Source organism: Mchenga conophoros, linkage group LG19 (assembly GCF_057382185.1).
Source record: "Mchenga conophoros isolate Kocher_MC1m ecotype Shallow Benthic linkage group LG19, M_conophoros_male_GT1.1, whole genome shotgun sequence".
NCBI lineage: Eukaryota > Metazoa > Chordata > Actinopteri > Cichliformes > Cichlidae > Mchenga > Mchenga conophoros.
In genome coordinates, this window is record NC_140544.1 from 5,900,500 (window position 1) to 5,911,156 (window position 10,657).

At 39.1% G+C, this 10,657-nt stretch overlaps 1 long non-coding RNA gene across 1 annotated transcript; it reads left to right on the forward strand.

Annotated features, from left to right (window-relative positions):
• The first annotated feature begins 4,715 nt into the window (after nt 1-4,715).
• LOC146551537 (uncharacterized) lies at nt 4,716-5,661 on the forward strand. Its single transcript, XR_014889997.1, has 2 exons — nt 4,716-5,012; nt 5,600-5,661. It is a non-coding gene; the product is annotated as an uncharacterized LOC146551537 (long non-coding RNA).
• Nucleotides 5,662-10,657: the final 4,996 nt, after the last annotated feature.

The window sequence follows — 10,657 nt, forward strand, 5'->3', positions numbered from 1 at the left end:
TGGAGTAGAATGTGCATACTGAAACGTGGACAGAAAGCTGAACTGATTTGATTAGACGAGCGTGTGCGACCCACCAACATCACCACTGCAACATGATACGGTTTCAAATAGCCAACCTACAGCAGCAGCTCTGGTGAATGTTAGAGAGAATTAGCTCCCAGTGATTTAGCCTGAGAGCATCTGTTTGTAGATGGGAGTTTGATCTGTGTGTGTGTGTGTGTAGTCTAATTACATGTACTGCTGTGTATGTGACATTTTGCATGCATGGCCGTGTGTGGGGGACTCATGCTGTGCTTACTGTAACCTTTGTTTACCATAAGCACAGGAGACAGATGCTGTAGGCTGTGACTCTGATGTGGGTTGTTCTGTTTAGCTTCACTGAGTGGGGGACACAATAGGACACTGAGGACATCCCTTTCAATTAAACTGAAAACTTTAACTGCTCTATGTGTGCGTGTGTCCTTTTGTCCTTCAGTGGTTGTGGGAAGCAGTTTATGATTTGTATCTTTGAAGAAATAACATTTATGTTTGTTTTAGTTCTCATAATCAAGGTCATTTTGGCTGCTGTGTTGGTCGCTTGTTTGCATACGCATGGAAACATGGCAGCACAGCTAGTGAGTTGCTGGAGAAGGCTTAATTTTGATAGTCAGCGATTGTATTTACTCACATTATAAAGCTGTACATCACTGAAAACTGTATTTTTAAGCACCAGGTATTGATTATAAATGATGACAGTAATTCACAGTTTAAGTACTCTGTAACGAGACATTGACTGCAGTGGTCCTGAGGTGCAAAACATGTCAACATTTCAGAAAACGCTATACTACGAAGCATAAAAAGCATCTTTGACATAAATAAAAATCCAAGTGTGAGCTAATGTGTATCGTAATGCTAGTTTTCAATGCTCTCGGTTAAAGCAGGCTTTTTGCTGCAGGTTCTGTGGGTGCTTACATAAACGGGCGCTTGATTCTTCATTTGATTCCTCTTTCATATCAAATTGACCAATTCAGTGCAAAATGCAACACTGCTGCTGTTGCAAATAAAAAAGAAGGAAAAAGAAAACAAGAGCGACAAGTGCCAAACTGCAGAACATCGGTAATCTTGTGAACTCATGAGCTAATGTATTTATTGGTGTGTTGCAGCTTGTTTCTAAAGTCACAGCTGCACATTTGAGATCTGAATCTTTAAACTGGATACATTTGAACATTAAACTTTACTTATTGTGTTTTGTTATGACACTGTCCCATGAAAATCATTATAGTTTGTTTTCAAATCAAAGTGAAATTGATTTTACTGACTGGATATTTCCTGTGACTGTGGAGTCCATCTGGCATTTGCCATAGAATACCAGAATTTGCAGGTCCACCACTGGCGCCCTGTGCTTTCACAGATGAGAGCAGATTCGCCGTGAGCATATATGACAGGCATGAAGGGTGTGGAGAAGCTGTGGAGAACATTGTGCTGCCTTTAACATCATACACTCTGAGTTGGGAGTCAGTGATGGTCTGCAGAGGCATATCCACGGAGAGATGCATGGGTTGCTATAGGCTAGGCAGCCCTGACTGCCATTAGGTATCTGGATCTAATCCTTGGACCCTGGTGCAGTGGGTCTTGGGTTCCTCCTGGTGCACAGCAATACCCAGTGTCATGTGGCAAGAGTATGCAGGCAGTTCCTGGAGGATGAAGGAATTGATACCACTGATTGGCCCAATGCTCACCTGACCTAATGTATAACCAATAGAAACCCCCTGGGTCATTTTTTCACTTTGATTTTTGGGGCGGTTTTTGAATTCAGCTCTCTGTACATTGATAATTTTCATTTCCATCAAATGACGTGGCATCCTTTCTTTCTTAATATATCACCAAGTCCATATCAGTATAGATATAGATAGTATAGATGGTATAGATATCACACATGATTTTTTTTTCTTATTAAACTCTTAAGTGTTTTCAAAATTTTCCTTTCATTTTCTATCAGTGTAAATATCTGTAAATTCCAGTGACAATGCAGAGTTTTGTGCTGCTGCAACAAAGACATGGCCTTATTATTATTCTATTAGTAGGAACGTTTCATGCATTAAAATATATACTGTCAGCAGATAATCTATAGCACACCTAAACTGAAACTACAGGAATCAGAGAAAATGTGTCATTTAAAGCAAAACAATCAACATAACCAGCTGTGGACAAAGTTGTGTTCAACATTAGTCACTATGGTGATCTAAGCAGGTAAAAAGAGAGACACTACTATGACTAAACTATGACTTTTAAGCTCAACATACTTCACTAGCTTGTTAATCTCCCCTTGTAATAATAATACTTCTGGCCGGGTAAATGCAAATGAACTGTGTGCTAATAACAAAATTAATTTGCATTATTATTATAGTATTCTGAGATATCTGGGGGACCAGATGTGTTACTGATGTGTTACTGGTCTGTGTAATAGCCGAATAGATTTATTTCCAAGTAGTTTGAGAAGACCACAAGGCTAAAATGAATTAAAATTAAGTCTGAGTGAAACCTCGTCTTTTAAGGGTCTTGACATCCACCAAACATGGAAGGTTTGATGTTATTTTAGCGAATTGTATTTCTTTCTTTGGTTTCAAAATAAACAGTGCAATGACAGTTTTCTGCCAATCACAATAAAGTACTGAGTAAACGCTGCAATTGCGAGAACTATAATCTCCCTAATTTTTAGTTGGAAAGCATTGCTATATATCTTGTGGTAGCATCTATAATCACATCCACTCTCGAAGGAGTTTTGCTTTGCCGCTCTCTGATGTGTCCTGACCATTAAAAGCTCTGTTTATTCTTGCGGATGGGAAGCAGAGTAGGGCCCAAAGTCCTCTGTGTGCCATTCTGTGTGTGTTAGTGCTTTTACAAGTCCCAGTCGCTTGTCATTTGCTGACATCTTAGCGCTCTTCTCTGCTGTGAGCCTAATCACAGAGCTGCTCGGGTAATTATCTTGCAAGCAAGGATAGAGACCAGCTAGCACAGGCAGAATATTTTCCATTCATTCCCCTCTGATGACTGTGTCTTCAAACATCTTTTAACTCTTTTTCATTTTCCCCTCTCGCTCCACTGATGAGGCAGCTACTGAAGTGATTGTGTCATGTCTGAAGGGTGACGCGGTTGTGTAGGTGCATGTGTGTGTAACCCAGATGGAAACACCTTTGTGGTCGGGCCGCACCGTGAGTCAACATGAGATAAGGTGGAGATGTCTTAGAGAGAGTTGTCACTCTGACAGGAAAATAAACACAGACTGACTCGTTTGCACTCTGAGCCCATCTGCACACACACACACACACACACACACACACACACACACACACAAAGGTGCAGATATACAGTCATACACTCCCTCATCCATACTTATGACACAAACAAGGACTGACTTGCTGTTACTCCATTTTTATCAGCCTCACGTACACACACAAACATTCAAAAGCTAGGATAGACTGAAGGCTGTAAAATGAGGTTTAAAGTGATTCAGCCTAATTTTTCTCCCGTTTGACTTTTTTTCTGTCTCAAATCAAGGTCAATCGACACGAATCCAAGTCAACTTCAGAAAATATCATTATTTAAACCTTTCCTCTGTACTGAGAGGCTGTATAAGTTATTAAAATGGACATTGTTGCCATGAGCATGGCTGGCTGTGGACCATAAGGAGATGGTCCAGTATTCCTGGAATGCTGTGTTTTTTCTGTGGCATTCACTTTTCTAGAGCTTTAGTTAAGCACTTTTGAGGCAAGCAGAAAATTACCAGTGACTCTGGCTCATTACAAGGAATTTAAGAATTATCTGATATCCAGATTTGCTTAAGCAGATGAATTTTTGCAGCAGTTTTCACCTCTCACTTTGGCTCCAAGAAGCTTTATTGTGCTTCAAAATTATCCAAAATGTTTCTGTTTCATAGAGCTTAATGTTTAAGTCTCAACACACAGTGAAGCTGTTACTAATTGAATTAGGAGGTAGAGGTATCTGTTTGGTTTAAGTTTTAACAAACTTGCCATGTCAAAGTTAGAAAAGAATTCCAGTCAAGTCTCAAACCATTTCAGGACAACTCAAGAAATTGTGCAAGTAAGAGATGTTCGAGACAGTTTGCAAGTAAACAAAAGAACCTACAAGTAAAGCTTGAAGGTTTTCTGTTACACAAAGACAAGTTTTATTCTTGTTCAATTAACTAAAAAAAACTGTGGTCGTTCTAGAAGTCTAACAAACTAACCTAGGAGCAAAAGTGCATTTCAAGATAAATGCCCCAGGAAAGGGATTTCTCCAAAGGATTACGGTAGGCCAAAAACTCAACAGGGAGCCTTTTACAGAGATGAATCATGATTAAATCAAAGCTACTTTCAGAAAAATACCTCAAAGCATCCAAGACCAGTCCAAGTTAAATCATGAGTATTTCATAAGCAATTTTTTAAAGCACTTAGGACAAAGTAAAGGCTGAAACTAAAGTTAACTGAGGCAAGTAAATTAGCATTAGCAAAGGTGTCAAAGTAAGTGAATCACGAACTTGTGAGTCAAATTAAGTTGGTATAAGAAAAGGTTTCTGTATATAATCTATACAAGTCCATGTTAAGTTTAAGTTGTTTCGAGAAAATTACTGTTTGAATTTAAGTCACAAATGAACAAATCTGAGTTGATTGTGAAGGAAAAGATGATCATACACAGCAAATTCAAAAGTGTTAAATGTTTTGGTGTTAATAGTCTTCTTGCAAAAGTAGAGTTAATTTTACTCTAAGCAGAGTCACATTCTTTTAATGTAACTCTGAGGTGTAAAATGATAGTAGTTAAAATCGAGTGTTAAAAATGAGTGTTTCTCTGTCAAATCTGGAGGTGTTACAATGGAAACATTAACTCTTGACCTCTTAACTCTGAACTCCTACAGGGGCTATGACACCAACAGAGTAAATTCACAGACTCCGCCCCCAGCACGGCTCCAATCGAAGCTGAAGTGAAGCCGTTTCAGAACATTTTGCTCTACATATTTGAGTTGTTTGCCATGCTTGGTAAGTCATTTTTTCAAAGATTGTTTCAATTATTATTATGAGCTTTTACTTCTGTGGCTCTTTGGAGTTGAGACAAAGCTGTGTGAAAGGCATTAGCCATGTTGCTCGCTGATAGCATAATATTCTGTTTTAGCTAGCTGAAAGGTATTGTTTGCGGGCAAATACCACAGCCTTGAAAAAAAGCTTGCATGTGAATTTTCAGTCAAATTTTTGGTCAAATACACCTAAAACAATGTCTAGAATGTGAAATGTTGGTATAATGGTGCTACTTGAAGCCTGAAAACGATCGCCCATAAAAAACAAACAAACGAGCAAACAGCAGTAGCAGACGTCCTGATTGGATTCTACGTTAGCATTTAGATCCCTCCAGAGTTTTGTGCACACGGTTTAGGTAAAAATTAAAAAGGTTGAGGTTTTACATTTAGTTCAGTATTACCTGGTGCCTGTGTCCTTGTCCTTTGGGAAAATACTTTACACAAGTAATGGCTCAAAGAGGATTCCTTTTTTTTTTACTGTGCTGCAATTGTTTACTGGATTATTTGTGCCATTAATTAGTGTCAACTAATTTTTATTCAATCTCCACACAGGATATGCTTGTGAAGATGGAATATGGGGGAGAGCAGAAGTGCGTTGAAGTTCCACAAAGTGATGAATGAAGGACATGCATATTGTATTGAAGAAATAAGTGATGAGAATGCTGTTATTTGCATTTACCATGTCAGACCTTTTGATAAACAAAATTCTAATGAAAGTGAGAACATGTACACTGTTACATCTTTCAGAAAATGTTTTGAAATTGTGGTGCACAGTTCAGAATAAATGTTTTTCAAAAACCATTGCATCTTTTTAGTAAATGTTTATTTCCAAAATAAATTTCTAGAAGTTCAGAACAGTAAAATTCCCGCTTTTTAGAATGAATTAGAAGATAACTCTTACGTAGTTAAACTAAAATACTCTTTGAGAGTTAATATATAAACTCTTAACACCAAGTGTTAAATTATCAACTCCAGACAGATTTGGTGTTTAACACTAAATCAGAGTTAACGTACCAACTCTCCAAAAAGAGTTAAATTAACACTCTCTGGTGTGGACCCATATAGACACTTTAATAGTGTTGAAATCAAATCCGACAGTGTTAATTTGGACATGCTGGATTTGCTGTGTAGTGTTTAGGAGTCAGTTCTCAAGTCAAAGTTCAATCACTTATTCTACAGGGTGGGCCATTTATATGGATACACCGTAATAACATGGGAATGGTTGGTGATATTAAAGTCCTGTTTGTGGCACATTAATATATGTGAGGGGGCAAACTCCTCAAGATGGGTGGTGACCATGGGGGCCATTTAGAAGTCGGCCATCTTGGATACAACTTTTGTTTTTCAAAAGGAAGAGGGCCATGTGACACAGACTTATTGGTAATGTCACAAGAAAAACAATGGTGTGCTTGGTTTCAAGGTAACTTTATTCTTTATTCTTTCATTCAGTTATTTACAAGTTTCTCTTTATTCGAAGAGGTTAACACATGAGGAGCGGATCGAAATCGTGTTGATATCTGGTGAACGCAGTAACCGGGTCATTGCAGCAGATTTCAATGCACGACACCCTACGAGACCACCCATCTCCCATGCTACAGCTAGCAAACTGCTTGCTAAGTTTCGTGAAACTGGTTCAGTGTTGGTTTTGCCAAAACGTGGATGCAAGAAAACTGTCACTAATGAAGAAACATCAGTGGCTGTCCTAGCTTCATTCGGCAAGAGCCCACAGCGTAGCACTCGCCGCATGTCACTGTTGAGTGGCATTAGTCGAACATCCCTTCGGCGGATATTACCTACTCACAAATGGCACCCTTACAAACTCCAGCTACTGCAGCATCTCAACGAGGATGACCCAGATCGGCGCACAGAATTTGCAGAATGGGCAAAATAAAAATTGGAACAGGACCCTCAATTCACGCAGAAGATTCTGTTCAGTGATGAGGCAAACTTTTATGTGAATGGTGAAGTTAACAAACAAAACCACCACTAACCCACAATGGATGGATCCCTCCAAGACTGTTGGAACAACAAAAGTGATGGTTTGGTGTGGTATATGGTAATTGGTAAATGGTAAATGGCCTGTATTTGTATAGCGCTTTACTTGGTCCTAAGGACCCCAAAGCGCTTTACACTATACACAATCATCCACCCATTCACACACACATTCACACACTGGTGATGGCAAGCTACAGTGTAGCCATAGTCGCCCTGGGGCGCACTGACAGAGGCGATATGGGGTACAACGATAGTGGATCCATTCTCCATCAATGGAAACCTCAAGGCCACTGGATATTTGAAATTGCTACATGATGATGTGTTCCCCTCTTTATGCACTGAAGCTGGACCGTTCCCTGAGTTTTTCCAGCAAGATGGTGCACCACCACATTATGGGTGCCAGGTCCGAGCATTCCTAGATGAACAGTTTCCTGGAAAGTGGATTGGTCGTCGTGGGCCAGTTGAATGGCCCCCAAGGTCTCCCGATCTGACCCCCTTAGACTTTTATCTTTGGGGTCATCTGAAGGCAATTGTCTATGGTGTGAAGATACGAGATGTTCAGCACCTGAAACTACGGATACTGGATGCCTGTGCTGGCATTTCTCCTGCGGTGTTGCAGTGTGTGAAGAGTGGGAGAAGAGGGTTGCATTGACAATCCAACACAATGGGCAGCACACTGAACACGTTTTATAAGTGGTCAGAAACTTGTAAATAACTCATGAAAGAATAAAGTTACCTTGAAACCAAGCACACCATTGTTTTTCTTGTGACATTACCAATAAGTTTGATATGTCACATGGCCCTCTTCCTATTGAAAAAACAAAAGCTGTATCCAAGATGGCCGACTTCTAAATGGCCACCATGGTCACCACCCATCTTGAGGAGTTTGCCCCCTCACATATACTAATGTGCCACAAACAGGACTTTAATATCACCAACCATTCCCATGTTATTACGGTGTATCCATATAAATGGCCCACCCTGTACAAGGCCTTCAAGACAGATTCAGGACAAAGAACTCAGAAACAGTTGCCAACAGTTAATAACTTGTCAGTTATTAATAATGGCAATAAAAAAAACGAATTGTAACACAGCATTTGAGCATTTTCCTAAATTAAGATTTGGCAGGCATGCCTAATATAAGCCAAGGTCCATTATCCAGCTGAAAGAGACCACAGGGAATACCATTTATATGAAAAGGGTGTACATGGTCTGCAACAATACTTAGGTAGGTGGTACATGTTGTATGGGGGTGGGGGTGGGGGGAGGTGTGGGTTAGACATCAATAACAACTGTTTTAAATATTCTAATTTGGATTCATAACAATAGATATAAGCAAACAGAGTTGGAAGTATCTGGACAATTTGAACATACATATCAATTTGATTTTTGGAGCCAGTCTCAAGTGGGCATGAAAGGAACTGCAGTTTTAAGCCATTTGGAAAAACATGTCACTATGGATACAGAGAAAATGAAGCTTTCTAACATGTTAAACACTATAAAAATGCAAATTTGAAAAGAGTTCTGGTACCTAAACACTAGACAGCAAAAGAAAATAAAACTATATTTCATACTAGAGCTATAACTCTTTTAAACTGGAAACTCTCTAACAATGCTAACAGTTAGAGCACCCTCATTATGAGGCGAAGCTTTGAGGTGGAGAATCTATATGAACGTCATTACTTTTCAAATTACTCGAGTTTCTCAAGTAATCATTTCAGACCAATTTCTCATCTTTGCGTATCTGCACCTGTTGTGCTTTCAAATACTTTCCATGTTTTCAAGCTTATATGAGACTAGAAAGGTTTCATATAATTTAGCATCGTTGCTCAAATGCAGCAGTTTGAGACTGAGACACAGAGCAGATGGGAGCTCTGATTGTGTTATTGTTTGCTCTTCTATAACCATACCTTACTTCCCACTTTCCACTGCTGGAGTACAGGTGAGCTCAGATTGACTCTACAGCCATGTCCTGCTTCTACTGCACACAACAGCTGCAGGCTTCATATATGCACACTTGATATGATAAAAGAAATAATTTGATCTGACCACAACCTGCAAAATCACCATTGGTGCAATAAAGACTCCCAACATGGAACCAGGAAGATTTACCTGGATTAGGAATGAGCTGTAATAGTATTAATATTTTTTACAGTAGCAAATGCTGTAGACAAAAACTGCATAAGGTTGCTATTACTATCGATTTTCTACAGAATAGTTTGGATTTACTCAATTTCCTTTTATTGGTAGAGAACAGTTTTACATGTCAAACAATAGCTACCATTAAAAACAACATGCATGTGACCAAAAGCAACAAGTTCATTGCTAACAAGTGCATGAAAATTAGGTATTTTAATTTCAAATTAGGTGCAGGTTGTCATGCTTGAGCAGCAACTGTAAGCCAAAAAATATTTAACCAAATGCCTCCAAAGTGAAAGCAGGATTAAAACAAATAGAATGAACAGAGAATTTTAAAAAGTAGGGGGTATATGGAAGGAGCAAACGTTTCCCAGTAGAACATTGTCCAAAGCATCATGCTGCCTCTGCCAGGGTACCTTCTTCCCATAATTCATCCTGGTGCCAGGTGTTCCCCAGGGAAGTAATGCACATGCAGCCGGCCATCTACGTGTTACTCATCACACCAGGACACCTTCTTCCATTGCTCTTTGGTCCAGTTTTGATGCTCACATGCTCAGTGTCGGTGCAGCATGGGCACCCTGACTGGTCTGAAGCTGTGTAACCACATAAACAACAAACTGTGATGCCCTGTGTATTCTGAAACCTTTATATCAGAACCAGCATTAACTTTTTCTCATATTATGTTACATCTTCCTGAGTTCAACACTTAATCGGATACATATTTATAGTCAATGTAGGAGACGTCCAGTAAAAGAAAAAAAGAAAAAAACAACTGTTTTTCTAGTGCTCAAAGTTTAAGACAAGTGCTAATTCATACTTTTCTTCCTCTAGCAGTTCTTTTTGTACAGGTTCTAGCTGACTTAATGCTCCTTTTAAGAAAAGACCTACATTTCCCTTAACTGCCTGGAATGAGGCCAGAAAACAAAGTACACAGTTACTTTCTGCTCTTTATTCTGGATGCCAAAGATGATTACTGTTTCATCTTAATGTAGTTGCAACATAAATTGGAGGAGACGCCTGCCCAACCCAGTCGTCTGCAAATTATGTTAATACACAATTAATTTGCAAGAGCTGGAGGAAGAGTAGTGTGATTCTGTGATGATTATTTTTCTCAGTATAGCTACAGAATGATAAGTGTTTTTGATGTGTTTGATAATTGCATATTTTTTTTAATTGTATTAAAAAAAAGTTTTACAGAACCCAAAGCAGAAGGTCAGAAGCAAAAGGAAAATGTTGATACTGTTGAGTTAAATCACTAAACCACAATATGACCTCTGTCATGTGCTTTTTCACATGCTGCATTAAAAATTCTTTGCTATGAGTCCTTGCCAAACTTTATCCTCCAATGACCGTTCTTGTTTAATTAAATCATCATCAGCTGTTCGAACATAACCCAAACTCAGTAAGACTGTTGACCGGCACACAGCTCCTTATAACACTCAAGTAGCTCGTCTGTAAAGCAGTAAACAAAAAGCA